We start from the raw sequence: 15,479 nt of genomic DNA, 5'->3' as shown, positions 1-15,479 counted from the left end.
AAATTTTAACCACGGTAGTTTCATGGACTAATAAAGTACAAATGCAGTCGCGCTGAATAAATGATGAACGTTTGATAAACATGTGCATGCACCGGATGTCCTCCGCAAAGAATTCGCGCATCCAACTGTGCACAAATACCCCATCGTCTCCGATGGAAAAACGAAAAGTGACAAACTCGAATGAGTGTTGTGCAAATACTTGAAATATCACTAATGCTTGGAGTGCACTCACCCATGCACCTGAAAACTTTCAGACCAGTGTTTTCGCTTTCCCCAGCAATCATGGAGCAATTATAAATTCGTACGAGTCCCGGGGACTCTCGTGTCGCTCAATTCACCGCTAGTTTAAAGTGTGGACATTTTCATTGGAGTGTACACACGAAGTGAGACGAAACTTGTTGACTACGTTTTCTATCTCGGCAGGACGCGTGCGCTAATCTATTAGATCATTTACTTGTGAGAATCTTTCTTTTCTTCATTCAAGTTTCAAATGTATTCAATTTCATAGAATCATAAATGCATTATAAAAATCAATGATGTAGAGAAAAAAATTCAGTCGATGATAAAGATGAATAATAAGTGAAAAATTAATGGAGAATTGTGAATCTTCGATTGAGTCTCTTTCACTTTTCGAAGTGTTATGAATCGAATTACTGGAAGAGTGAATAATTTTCTTGAATTATTCAGAAAATTTGGGAATTCTTTAGAAGACTGAATAATTTTCTAAATATCTTTCGAATGAAAAAAAACGGACATTTGCGTACAAATTTTCAAGAAATTTGGGAATTTTCTCGGTTTTATAGAATTCAGACTATGCAATTCGAAAAATAGAAGAGAATTAAATTTATGTCATTTGTAAAAAAAGGAAAATGGAAGGAATTGAAATTCATGAGGAAAATCCAAGAAGGAAGAATAAACCAGTTCCGCTAAAGTACTTTGTGAATTTGAAGAACTTAAAAACATCGAGTGTTGTTTTATCCACTAGCTTCGTTTTTCTAGGGACTCCCTGACCAGTCACAATTGAGGCTTAGCGGTCAGACAGTTTCGATACATTTCGATAAAAAGCGTCCCGAAACTTTTACCGTTTATAGCTACAACTATCCCCCTCTAATTACACTATTCAAACGCTCTGAACCCCCAAAGAACCCGAATGAATCACGGCCAATGGAATCAACCAGGACTAAAAAAACCAAAAAAAAAGAGGACTCAAACAAAAAACCCCGATATCACCCGCAAACCATTGCCGCGCCGTCAACGTAGTCCCCCGATGCGTTTGATTTGAGGTCACAAACAGGGTCATTGGGCCACGGTGCCATGCACACATCGTTGGGTCATTGGCACTGATCGTTGTGGCAACCAGCGAGAGCGGAAGGAATAAAACCACGAAAAAGGTGGGAAAAAAATCCAGGGAATGCTGGCCAGCTGTCCAGTCCCTGCATCCGCAGGTGGTTCTCGGCATCCATAAGACGAGAGACATCTCTCCTCATTGAAACGGGAAATGAAACTGACAAAACAGGGCAGCTATAGTCTCCCCGAGAATGAGTTGTCCACTGATATTTCTCCCTCGTTAGCAGCATGGTGTACAGTAGCCAGTGGTTCACATGGGGTTGGTGCTGACCAACAGAGACGCGCGATACCGCGCGGTAGTGGTGATGAGAGAGAGCGGTGAACCACTCCTGTGGCAGTGGCTACAATATTGATCTGTAGGGTGGGGAAGTTCGAACGAGAGGAGGGATGTCAGGGGAGAACTAGCTCCCTCTCTCTCCCCCTCTCTCTCTCTCACGTCCACTCATTCCCCTGCTTGCCAGGTTGAGGGAGGTGAAAATGCCGAATGGTGGGGGATATTCTTGCGTGGTGGTCCAGTCCGCAGCATCACGCGGAAATCGGAGAGAACGCAGCACTGGTAGGAGGCGACCCCTTCTAACAGCAAGAGCGTCGCGACGCTCGGATTCTACGGGGCTTTGATCACGTACAGGTGCTGCTCCTAGCAGTCATCTACGTGTACCAAAAACCATCCCCCCCTCAGTGAATAGCTATATACAATCCACCATGCCACCCTCTTCTCTGATACGACTGGCTCCATCACAGCATCCTCAGTTACGTTGCAGCCCTTCGTCCGAAGAGAGTGGCTCTTCAGTCTCGCGTGTTTTTTCTACGTGCGGGGTGGCCTCCCTGGGAAAATAAAAACGATAATAAAGGGTGTAAAATACGGCCTCTCGCGTATTTTATCGGCCCTATGTACCACCCCCGTAAATCTCCCGTGAACTCTCTTCGGTTATGACGAACTTAATCGAGAAACATAGTTGTTTAGATGATTTATCATTCACTCGGGTGAACGGATGCTTCTTCAGTTGGGGAGAAATCAGTGTCTATCTGGGGAATTAATTGAAATGCTGATTGATCACGTCGTTCGGTGGCTGTAGACAGTAACAGGTTTTTTCAATTGTGTGATAACGTTTGTAGTGACGGTTTTTGAATTAATCTGGAGATTGGGTCGAGTTAATTTTTTATGGCGGCGGTTGAGTACAGGTGGTTGATGTACGTGAAGCACTCGATTTCCTCCCACTGATTACGTACAGTTACATTGTAAATCCAGGGTGACAATCACACTTGGGCCTTGATAGACATCCTGATAATAGCTGTGATCGTGTACTCGTGCTGTAGGTCATTCACACTTGGGTGTCAACTGGCAAAGGCAACGTGTGTTGGCCACGACAAGCGGAGTGGGTTGTATACTGGGTGCCAGTGGGTGCTAGAGAGGCTGTTTAGGTGGGAGTTTACGTGTCATATACGTAGTTTTGGACACCTGTAAGCCGACCAGAGGAGAAAAAATAATAGCTCATTGGATTAAAAAGCTGCAGGCACGTTTTAAGAGAATTTCCTGGTTTCTTAAGCACCTTTTTTCCTCTCCTCAGTCGTTTTTCATTTATTTTTTCCTTGGTCTCGTGTTTTTATTGCAGGGGGGGAGTGTTTATCTCAGTGACTAAGACAAGGGCGAGGGGGAGATAACGGAAGAGTGTACATGAGAAAAGCGGAAATTGATCGGTGAGGCTATCACTGTCGGGTGTTTCAAAGCTTCTTAGGGGAAAATTGCTCTTTAGATGATAAATTATGCCGCCGTGATCAGGAAGTTGGAAATTGTTTTTTTTCTATATTTATTGCTACTACGGTGGTATCTCTGTTGTATCGCGGTTGAGGAAATTCATCGTTCTTTTATCTCTGCTTTAATACGATTATCTGATGCCTATTTTCTTCATGCGGATAGTGAAGCTAGGGAGCAAGTGATATAGACAAACCGTTGGCGCGCCGCCGGAATCGGAACCCTGTTGCTGGGTGGCTCGAAGTTGCATTTCGATTTTCGGTTAATGATTCATTACGTACATGGTAGACCAATTCAGGGCTATTCTCAGCTTGTGTTGTCGTTTAAACGGCTTGAGATAGCGCAGATCGATAATTTTTTTATATGAGTCGAGAGGGGTTGAGGTATTTCTGCTGGTGTGAACAGTTACTTATGAATTTTTTCTCTCACACTCCATTCAAAAGTTTTATTTCTGGTATTTTTGTGGTCCTTTGTTTTGGTAATGAGGATACATCAACCGTGAATCCGCGGGCATCTGTTGTCTCACTTAGCCCAATGCGTCCCAGTTTTTTTTCGCGCGAGGCAAAACGTATGATCTTGTTCTACTTACTGGGCGGAATGATGAATGGCATTAGGTTTTTAGTTGGTTTAATTTTTACTTCTCTCTCGTTTTCTTTTTATTGTTGGAATTTATAATTTATATTTTTCGGTCGTTTGGTCCAATTATTTTAGAGTAGAATGCGAAACCATTGGGAAAATTATGGGAGGATGGTTTATTGTGGTTTTAGTCTCATTAAGTCTTAATGGAATTCTTCCGCGTTTCCTTTTTATCGCGACAGTTTGAGATTATCAAAGTTTTGCAAATCTTGCTAGGGGATTATAGGCAAATATTGTTCAAATCGGGATGAATTATTTGGTTTCTGCAGTCCATTGTTTCCAATTTAATTTAGAATTTAGTTTTGTCAAATGTCCACGAATTTGCATTTTCTTTTTATTATTGCTATTCGTAATTTATCATTTTCGGTCGTTTAATGAAATTATTTCATCACGAAATGGAAAACAGTTTAGGAAATTCCGAGGAAATGTTTCTTATGTTTAATTCATACGGGAGTTCTTCCTCATTTTCTCTTTAACGCGACAATTAGAGATTATCAAAGTTTTTTTTCCTGTCTTTCAATTTGTCTGATTATTAAGTCCATTGGCAGATGTTGAATTACGAAGTGCAAGACTTTTTAGCACGTTCTACGTAAATATTTATCAAATCGAGTCGAATTACATTGGGCACTCCATTGAGTTCAATGAGTGAAATTGAACATCTCAATTACCCGCAAAATTTTTAAGTGGATTCTTCGGTGAAATACGTAATCTTGTTGTAATAGTAAAGTGAAACAACAAATGAAATTATTTTTTTTAATTCCGTTCATTTTTATTTCTCCCTCAATTTATTCCAATTTTCATGATTCGGTATTAACGATTGGATTCGGATTGGCTTTTTCACCGTCAATGGTCAGCCGATCGTTTCCAATTCATAAAATTTCAATTGTCGAACAAAATTTCAAGGAAATACCGCATTTGGTGAAAGGCGTGGAACAAGGAATCACTTGAATTCATCAATTTACTCAAATTAACTTCTTCATTTTCTTTTTATCGTAACAATTCAACCTTATCATGGACTATTTAATCCCAAAATACGAAACCTTATTACCAAATTATAAGCAAATATTCAACAAATCGAGGGGCGTTGTATTCAGTACTCAATGGTCAGCCGATTGTTACCAATTAGTGGAATTTACTGTCTCAATTGTCGACGAAATTTTCAAGTAAATACCGCATTTGGTCTATTATCATTCAATTCCGTTGATCAAAACATTGACGAGAGTGCCAGGGCTGAACGAAAATCATTCTTGCTTACCAAAACAATTATCGACAAAATCATCAAACTGAAATTTTCACTGAAAATACATCTGCGCTATCCCCAATCATGTTTCACATCCATAATATTCATATCGATCAGTGTCATTTCGTTGAATTCTAATTTTCATAAACGATGGGAAAATATTTTTAGCACCGACGAGCATTAATTTCTGTGCGCTGGGCATGCATTTGCAATGAAAAAGGTGGTAGCGTTATCATGCTTCCGGTTCGAAAATCACTGTCATTAATAAACGTGCGCGAAGAGTGGAAAGGAGAGATAGAGTTCACCGGGAATATTCCCATTGGAGATGGCTTTGAAAGAATGAAAAAAAGGACTAAGGAGGGATAAAGAGAAGAAAAAAGAATTGCTCACCCATATACTCGTACGATAAAACAACAGGGGACATGACTTCCATCATTTTTTCCCCTCGCCCTTCTCTCGCCACTCCGATTAATCCGATTGATTCTCCCCAGAGGCGTATCGTCTAATCCGAATTAATTTCGAAACCTCGCACTTTTAGGATTGCTTTTAAAAAAATTCATGAAGTGCATTTTTTTCAATTTGATTTTTCCCAACTATGCACGGAATAAAAACTTCAGGATAAATTACGTGATAAAACATAAAATTGGCCGAAATGTTATTTCGCGAGCTTTTATGGAAAAACAGCGATAAAATACGGTTCGAAAAATGAATTTTTTCTCTTGAATTCTGCAAGTTTTATAGATTGAAACGGAATATTAACGTGTTGAAATGTAATTTTCCGGTAACACTCCATAAAAATTGGCACAGAGAACAGTGTTGCCTATAAAGTATTATTGATGTATCACAATTACGTCTCGTAACGTTCGCAGAGAAAAAAAATTGATGTTCAGGAAAATGCCACTGATTTTTAGAGATCTATCACTAGTTATTGCATTATTATTGGGTTTCTGTATTATTGAGTCGTTTGAATTTGCAAATTCCGGTTGCCCGAAGGTTTTTTATTTCAAAAACTTCCATTAACCCACTATTTTATAATTTTCTTTTCCGATAAGACTCCATCACATAAAATTTATTTTAAAAAATTGGCATTTCTCAGCCAATGAAAATCCCTGAAGAGCGGTTCACCTTTTTTCAGGATCCCCTCCTGAACCGATCGAGCCACCGAATTGATTCAAGTGAAGTAGATATGAGCGACTAATGCGAGACCCCCGGGGACAGCCGCCAATACCAGAGACCCGTGACGAGGCATTAGCATTTGTAACCCGAGTGTTCGAAAATTTCCCGTAATTCAGGGTGCAACGAGATACCCAAAGCAGCCACTTTTGGGTATGACGGCCAAGTCGGGGGGCCGGCAGGCGTCGTTGAAGGTATCCAGCGAGTAGCAAGAGTGCACTCGAGCATCTCTGTGTGCCACAGCAATTGACAAGAGGGAAAAGAGAATCCACAAAAGAATTCTCCCAACCGGTGTCACTGCGTGCAGAATTTCCCGACAAGGAGGGAGCTGAGTGACAGGAGAATGTGGATCATCGACCAATAGCAATTGTGGACGTAGAAAGCCCCCGTTTACTTGGGCAGAGTGGTAATAAGCAACAAGAGGGGGAGTGTTGAGAGGTGTGACAGGGGGTTTTCTTGTTGATAGTGACGTGTGAATAGTCCACAAGAGTAAAGGAGAAGATAAACGCCTTGGAATATATATTTATTTTACCCCCGTGTTTTTGTCGTAAAAGAGTACGATGATGTGGCGACTGGAGGAGGGATGTAAAATTTCGAGGATGAAAAGGGAAAGAACGAGAAATGCACAGGTTCGCCTGAGGCTCGAGAGCTGGATGTTGAGCCTCTCCTTCATCATGCTGCTTGCATCTCTGCCACAAGGTGAGTGTATCATCTCTACGATTTTTTCTCCGTTTTATCTGACGCAGCAGACTCTTCTCGTTCGTCTTGTCTTTTTTTATTCCTTATTCGGGATACGAGTGCATGACACAGCGCTTCCCATAGGTATTTGTTATACGTGCGGCATATCGTGACTGATAGGAATCCGGTGTGCTTCCGGGGCCATGGATTGTCAAAGTGTTGGTGCTTTGTTTCTACTCTTCAGAATGAGAGAGTGGGGCGCGGGTGTGGGCGTACTGGGGAAGAAGATGATTGGGGGGAGATAGCGATTGGAGTTTGGAGTTTGATGCGGCGAAGCCTCGAAAAACTCGGGGAGAGAGATTTTTTTCGCTCCTCTCTGTCATTTTTCTCAATTGATGGAGCAATTTTCGGGGGATCTGCGGCTGATGACGATCGGGGAGTCATTGGAGTGTTAAGCGTTCTGGACATGATGGAGATCGAAGCTGAATGTGAGGGTGGAACGATTATTTGTAACGATTGTAGATTAGCTCACTGGGGCTGTCGATCCATCAGGAATGAATTATCGTGTCAAGTCCGGGATGGGATTTTTTTGATTCGATTTTTATTGGGAGGCCGGATTTAATGAAAAGGGAGTTTTCGCTTTTCATTAAATCCAAAGAGGTACGAAAGCCTTGAAATAGCTTGTCAATCGATTTTTCCGATAATATTATGCATATTTTCCACGAATCAATGACTTTTTGCACATTTTTTTGCTTGAATATTCAATTTACTGTTCGAAAAATTCATACGTTTCAGTTGGGTCATAATTTCCAGACATAATTCCACTGTAATCTTGAGAATCTCCAATCTTGAAATTTCTCTGAGATTTTCCATTACACGGAGTTCATGTCTTAATTTCTGAATTTCCTTGGGAATAATTCCCCGAAATTTCCAAAAAAATTCAACAATGTATTGAAGCGATTTATAATTCAATCAAAATAACATTGGAATTTCCAAAGCAAAATGTGCAAACAGTTTGATATTACCTCGAAAAACTCGAAAAAAGATTTTTTCGTTTCTCTCTATTATTTTCTTAATTGATGAAGCGATTTTCGGGGATAAGGGGGGCTATGGTTGATGACGATCGTGGAGTCATTGAAGTGTTAAGCGTTCTGGACGCAATAAGATCAGAGCTGAACGTGAGGGCAAAACGATCGTTTGCAGCGATTTTAGATTAGCCTGCTGGTGCTGTCGACCCATCAAGAATCAATCATCACGTGAAATCCGTGACGGGGCTTCCGTAAATATTCACAAAGAGAGACGGTTCGGGTCAGAGTCCTGCGACCAACAACTATTGCTGGACTTCGTTACAAACTGATCCTAAACCGTGATTAGGCCTATTTCGAGCTTGCATCCGACGTACCAGCGGAAATCACGAGGCCAAAATCCCCTCATTGACAGGGATAACTTGCCCTTCGATAGAGGACTATTGCCAGTCGTAATCTCCGACAGGCTCAGTGAACCTCCCGTATTTCGATGCCACTGAATTGCGCATTTGATGGGTTATACGGGAGCAAGAAGATGGTGAAAATATTGAACTTACGTTTTATCTCCATTATAATGAAAAGGTCTAAGTTCCGGGTTTAAAGGTCCAATTCTCGTAGGTATGTGATTCTAGTCCGGAGCGTACCCGGAATAAAATGCCCTGAATAATCGTAAAGACAGCAGAGGGTTTTTTATTGTCTGAACATTACCGTCGTCCCACGGCTGAAAATTTTTGTCTGAATTTTCTCGAGTGATTAAGTGATAATCCCCTGAGAAATAAATTTTTGCTATTGTTAAAATTAGATCCATGTGGAAGGGTTACAGTGATGATATTAATGCATCAATTCGTCAATCATAATTCTCTCTATTCCAATAAATTATACAAAATACAGGCATTTTGTCATTTTGATTTTCCGGTGAAAAAGTTCGTGAATATTCACAGCAGCATTTTCCAATTTATCAGACAACATGCGATATACAATTGAAAACACCAATCTAAAGGTACAAAACCCTTGAAATACCTCTGTAATTCAATTTCCCTATGATATTACCAATGTTTTTCCCAAACTAACAAATTTTTAACATTTTTCACTTCAATATTCACGTTGCTGCGCGAAAAATCCATGCGCTCCACCAGATATTCAATTACGACTGGAAAATAGAATGAAGCTGTGGAAATTGGAATATAATTGACAGCAAATTCAATGAATCACTGAAGTTTCAGTTGTGCCATCATTTTCGGGCCCAATTGTACCAAAATTTCACAGAAATTCGAAATACACTAGAGATTTTCAAATGAAAATTGAATTCAACTTTTAATCTCGGAAATTTCATTGCTGTAATCCCCCGAAATTAAAGGAAAAATCAATAATACTATTGCCACAATAACATTGTTGAAAACTCTTCAAAAATTGTTGATTCACATATGAAACTCCTCAATGTGTGTGAGCACATTCATATGGAAGTGTTGGATGAGTGGTGATGTTAATGCATCAATTGGTTAATCATAATTACCTCTATTTCAAGGAATTAGAGCGCAACGTAATTGCTCACTGTTCGACCGGTCATCGTATGCAGTACAGGGACTGTATTACAACCCGAGATTCACGTATAATACTGTAGACTGATGGTTCAAAAGCGAATTTCGAATTAGTAACTGTCTGCAATTGACACTCCACTTCGTAAATAAAAATGATTAGAATAGGGGAGGAGAACAGCGGAGGGCACCTGCAGGTGCATTCAAACTCGCAAGCAAAGGAAGCGGAACCATTTAGTGCTTTTTTACGAGCTTTTACAGAGTATAAAATCTATTCATTAAGTTCTTGATGGATGAAGGACGGTAAAAAATTCTCAAAAGCAGTTCAGAGGGAATTTTAGAAGCCTTGCAAAAAGAATCGGAGTGATAAAGCAGCTGGGAGCCTTTGATGGATCCGCCACTGTGGTTTCTGCTCAACGTACTATTTAATCGACTCGTTTTCGCATTAAAAAAATTTTTTCGTATGTGGATTCAACGGGGAAATGAAATCCTGTTTTATTAACGGATTTCCCGATTATTCAGAGGGAACGTTGAATTAAGGAATTAGACGATGGCTAGGGGAATAATTTTTCTGGTGTCGATGGACAATTTTTTCCTGTTTTGAGTTTCAAGTGACAGTTCCACTGAAATTTCATTGGAAATCCATAAGTTGAAATTTTTAACAATCACGAATTCACACGAAATTTTCGTGTATTTTGTTATTGATAATATCAGTTGAATTCTGGAGGATTTAGTGGAATTGCAATTTTCAGGTCCACATGATAATGAAAGTTATTAAATAATTTGACAATTCAAGCAACAATGTCCCGGAATTTTCAATCCACTGAAATGAGAGATTCCATGAACGATTTGATCATAAATTGAATTCAAATTCACAACATTGAAAATTCAAATGCAATTCTTACTGAATTTCCAAAAAGCATGAATTATTCAAATTCATTTTAATTACGGCATTACTGCAGCCACAACAACGGACCTCGGTGTGACGTATGGCAGGGGGCACATGTCGAGCATTTATTCATTTGATTTTGGAGTAACCCTACAACCACTAAGTGTTCCAAACCTGTGGTCAGCCACATCGGTCGGAAGTGCACTCGGTCGTTAAGCTAGACAGGTTCTCAGGACCTGGAAAATTTAATAGAACTGTTATTATGTGGGCGGGGGTGGTCACGAGGTCATGTTGTATGAAAAATTGAACATGGAACACGGACATTCGCAGGATCTAGGGGTAAAACAGGCCGTCTTTACCCATCAGTATTTTTTTTACATTTTTGTCGATTTTTTCATACGGAACAAAAATTGATTTCATCTATGGTCAATAATTGGGGATAAGACTCAGGTACAGATCTTCGAAAATCAGTGATATGTGCCTGGAAATCGAAACTTCTTTTTCTCTTCAAATGTTCTTCTTTCTCTCTGTTGAAATGCAACCTAATTCATTCAAATCATGCCATTCCGCCCGAAAATCATTTCCATTTCGTACATAATACAAATTTTGCCATCTCCATTGGCGACACAGCACCTACAATGACATCGTTTCATACCATTATTTATTTCACTTATAGGATTTCGTTCTATTCCACGAGACGTAAATACCATACGAATAATCACCATTCCTCCATTCATTTCACCGAGAATGGTTGATTTTCTGAATTAAAACATCAGTCAAATTCCTAGAACCTAACGAAACGCCCATTACGACCAAATTCAATTAATTGAATCACTGAAATTCGAGAAATTCGACAGTGATTTTATTATCACCATGTGGAGTAATAATTGCTATTCTGCGTTACTATACATCGGACACAGAAGTGAATTAAATAGTAATAAATGAATTAAATTCATCATTAAATACACATCCCTTAATCATATTTCTCACTGGTAAGTTGACGCAACAGTTTGTGCCACAAAATTTAGATTAACGAGATGATGTGTCCTTTCATTCATACAACGAGCATGTGAAATAGTTGTCTGGTTAATTTCCTCCTCTAAAAAACTCTTTCACCATCTTTTCCTCTTTTTCGGAGCTGCGAAGTCCCGAAAAAGCCCATTAACCTGTGTACGCACCTGTGACATTTCTGGCTCACTGAAGTAATTGGGAATATGAAAAAAATACATATATGAAATGAAACGCGTTTTGTTTTCGGATGTCACATCACCTGGAATGCTGACCTCGTCCCCCGGTTGTTGTGAACATACAGCGAGGAAATTCATCAAAAATATTGAAGTGTGTGAAGTACATTGCACGTACGAATGAATTTCATGCCCAAAAAATCGTGTTTCTCTGTCCACTAAAAAAATTGAATAGGCATTTTCACTCTTGTTTGCTGTATACATTCCGACAGCATGGACATTAATTCAGGGCTTAGAGTTTTATCGATTAACGGAATTTGTAAGATAGAAGGGTGTGGGCGTTCGGTTTATTTATCCTATTTTCTGCGAGAAAGTGAATACAAATATTGCTCCAGCGCGTGTTTATTCGGAATACAGCATAAATTTAACTCAGAGGGGATGAGGTCAGCGCTTTGTTTTGGATTTTAGTGAAGTAGAGTAAAAATTCATTCGTTAAAACTTTGATAAATGGAAACAACTCGGCATTGTTAAAAATTTTTGGCTGAAATTTTCGGTGACAGTTCCACTGACATTGCAACGAATTTTGTCGTTGAAAAGCCACTAGTTGATGAGAAAATAAATGGAAGCCGTTAATTTCAGTTCAATTATTTCATCAAATTGGGAAGTAATAGAAATCCGGAAAATTCAAATAAATCTATTTTTCAATTTACGAGTAATTTGGTACTGCACTGTAATAAATTTTAACAGTTCCCCCGAAATTTCAGGCAATTTCATAATTACAAATTCACAATTTCATGAAAAGTCAATGGAGAATGTAAATTTCAGTTCAATTACTGCACAAAAAACGACAGAAATTAGAAAAATTCACGTGAATATATTCTTAACCTTTCAGTTCACTTAAAATTCTAGTGAGTGGAGAAATCCTCGTCCTCAATAATAAATATGAAGGTATAAATCAAGTAAATTTTACTATTTTTTTATTTCTTTCTAACAGTGTGTATTCATTATTCAGAATTTAATGAACGACGCCATTTTCGCAGCGAGCGTTACACATTTTATAACAATCAGGAAGTTGAAAATTGATATCAATTAATCGATCGACTCCCATTAAACGAAAAAAAAAATCTGGAATTTCCTCCTCCCCGGGATGCAATCCTCACCATTATAAAGATGAACGAATCTCCGGGACAGGTCCATTTTAATGATGATCGTGGAGAGGACAGAGCTGAAGAGATAATCAATGTTATCGAGTGCTGGTGGACAGAAGATGGAGAGTGTTGCGCGGAGTCGTGCACTTTTTTCATTGCTGGTCGTTAGATATTTTCATGTCGCAGTGACTAAAGCCTTTCCCAAGGGCTTCGCCGAGCTAGAGACACAGCCCTGGCACTTCGACAGTCCTAGTTTATGGTGGCCCAGGGCTGTTTTTCAATTACTACGATCCTTACACGAAGCACAAGATCCACCGACGGATTTTCTCCCCCAAAGTATCGACCTCGAATATCCAGGGGGTCTTCCTCTCTCTTTCCTCAAATGTCTTTTCCCCGGTAGATACACTTCCTTGTCTACGATACTGAGCTTTTTCCCCGGGAATGTTCAGGGATAGTGACAGAGTGGGCATATCGCTGAATTTCGTCTGGAAAGTTCAACGAGCGTGAGCCACGCAGAGGAAACCCGTAGTTATAGAGAGTGACCTCGTGCTCTCATTTTACTTAATTCGGCCGGGGGACACTGTTCGGCCGTGATGAAGAAGCAAAAATGAGTTGAAATAAAATATCTAGCGGATGTATGAAGAGATTTGAAAGACATTTGAAAAGGCATTTAGGTTAATTGGACTGTACATTTTGTCTGATTAACTTAATCTTTTTTGCAAATACGGAGATTTTTCTTGCTTATTTCGGGGTACATCGGTGGAAAATTGGATTTTCGTGACATTGCATTCGATTCGAAGGGAAAAAAAACAATGAAGTTAAGGATATCATTTGAATTCTATGTGAATTTCGATATTTTATTTTTAGAAATAACGAGGGAATTTTCCCAAATTACTCGAGTTGTCGATTGAAAACGATATATTCTGTTGATTTTCTCAAAATGAGATGAGATAATCGACGAAAACTGTAAATTTCAGTTCAATTATTCAGTAAAATTTTGAAAAAATCAGGAATATTTATGTTTAATTAAAAATTCAAGTACGTTGTGGATTTCCAGTCGTATTTCTACTCAAACTTATTTAAATTCTACCTACAACTTGAAATTGACCCAGTTATCTTTCTCCAATTAAGTTCAATGTCAATCCTCTCAAAATAGTGAATTATTGAACTGAAATTCACAGTTCCCGTTGATCTCATTACATTGTAAAGTTCTAAAGACGAGATTTCCTAAAATTGACTTCGAAATGTCACTAGTTCCCCGAATTTTCAAAATTTGAATAATTTTCATTGTCATGTGAACCTGAAAATTGCAATTTCACTGGATACTCCAGATTTCAACTGATATCTCAGTAACAAAATATGTGGAAATTTCATGTTAATTATTTCATTAAAAATTTCCAACAGTGTACTTTACTGAAGTACCTGTTCCCCTCTAAACGTTCGAAATATCCATCTTCACGAACCTGTGGTTGGGTAAACCCGAGCACGGAAACGGCCCCTGAAAAAGAGAAACTCGGGCTATTTAACTGCTCATGACTCTTGCAAAGCCATACCGCGGACAAGTACTTATGGCCGACCAAGACGAGATATCCTTTCAGATCCAATCGTATTTCATAGAGACACGTAGGGCTGAGGGGGCCATGAGGGTTGTGCAAACACAACCGCAGGTGAGAAATCGTCCGATGCCCAGGTGCAGCACTTAATCTTCGTAGTTGTTGGTTGTAGAATCCCATAAGACAGTGAAGCAGAGGGGAAGTCATTTCGTGTTACACTGAGATATTGCCAAGCTGTGGATTCAGGAGCATCACTTATCGCATCTTCCCAGGCTTCATTAACATCATTTGGAGGATATTGGAATGTGGATGAAGTGTTGCTTGGAGAGAACTGAATGGAATTCCATTTGATGACTCGATGATTGTTCAGGAGGGCTTGTCAGTGCAATTAACGTTGGATACACTTAATCGCAACAGGTGATTCTGGCGTTGAATGGAAATTGGTCAGACATGTGAATTTTTTCTTTGAGTTACAGCTCAAGAGGGAGATTCTACCTCTGACTATCATTTTTTCATTCAGAAGGGTAAACGCTGCCGTTTACAGAAGTCTTTTTTCCCCTCTGACGTGAAAGAGAGAATTTTCACTGCTTGTTCTTCATTCCCATTACTATCTCTGGAGAAATAAGCTAACATTTTTCATAAAAATTATTCTCTACACGAGAATCTTTCTTTCATCTCAATTATGGAGTAGTTAATTTGAATTCTATTTTGGAGTTGGAACTGCAGCGTCTGAACAACTCTTTCCTCTGGGGATAATTTAATTACGTGATATTTAATTTAGTAATTGAATACAACACGCAAACATTTGGTTATGACAGAATAAACGAAAAATAAAGTAATAAAATAAAAGTTCTGCAGGAAAACCTTTCGCCAATATTAATCATGGAGTTGTTAATTTGAATTCTGCTTCACATTTGGCAAAAATTCAGTAGCAAATCGGCAAAATGGTTCAAGCCGATTTTGACTACGGGCCAGTTGTCAATGAAAATCCCAAAATCTAAGGGAGATAGTAAAATTTTAAGGGCTAAGAATTAACGACAACATAACAAGTCTCCAGCAGCAACAGCTCGTGAACTTTCTGCAATAAACGAATAAGAATTGCGAGTTAACAGACTGAATTCCTTATCGAATTGAATCCAGATATTTCTTCGTTGGAGCCACAACTCTCGTTAAAAAGTGGAAGTTGCGTTGGTGTCTCCAACGAAGAATTGCCAATCAGCCTCAACTTTATGTCATTCACGAATCACGGTGGCCTGGAATAACCAAGCAACGTTCACCGAACGCTTTCCACCCTAGCATCGGTGAAAACTTGTGCGCT

The sequence above is a fragment of the Diachasma alloeum genome, unplaced genomic scaffold (genome assembly GCF_001412515.2).
Source record: "Diachasma alloeum isolate Michigan unplaced genomic scaffold, Dall2.0 Dall_scaffold_00176, whole genome shotgun sequence".
NCBI classification, from domain to species: domain Eukaryota; kingdom Metazoa; phylum Arthropoda; class Insecta; order Hymenoptera; family Braconidae; genus Diachasma; species Diachasma alloeum.
The sequence above is the reverse complement of the archived record's forward strand: the minus strand, read 5'-3'. Positions refer to the sequence as shown.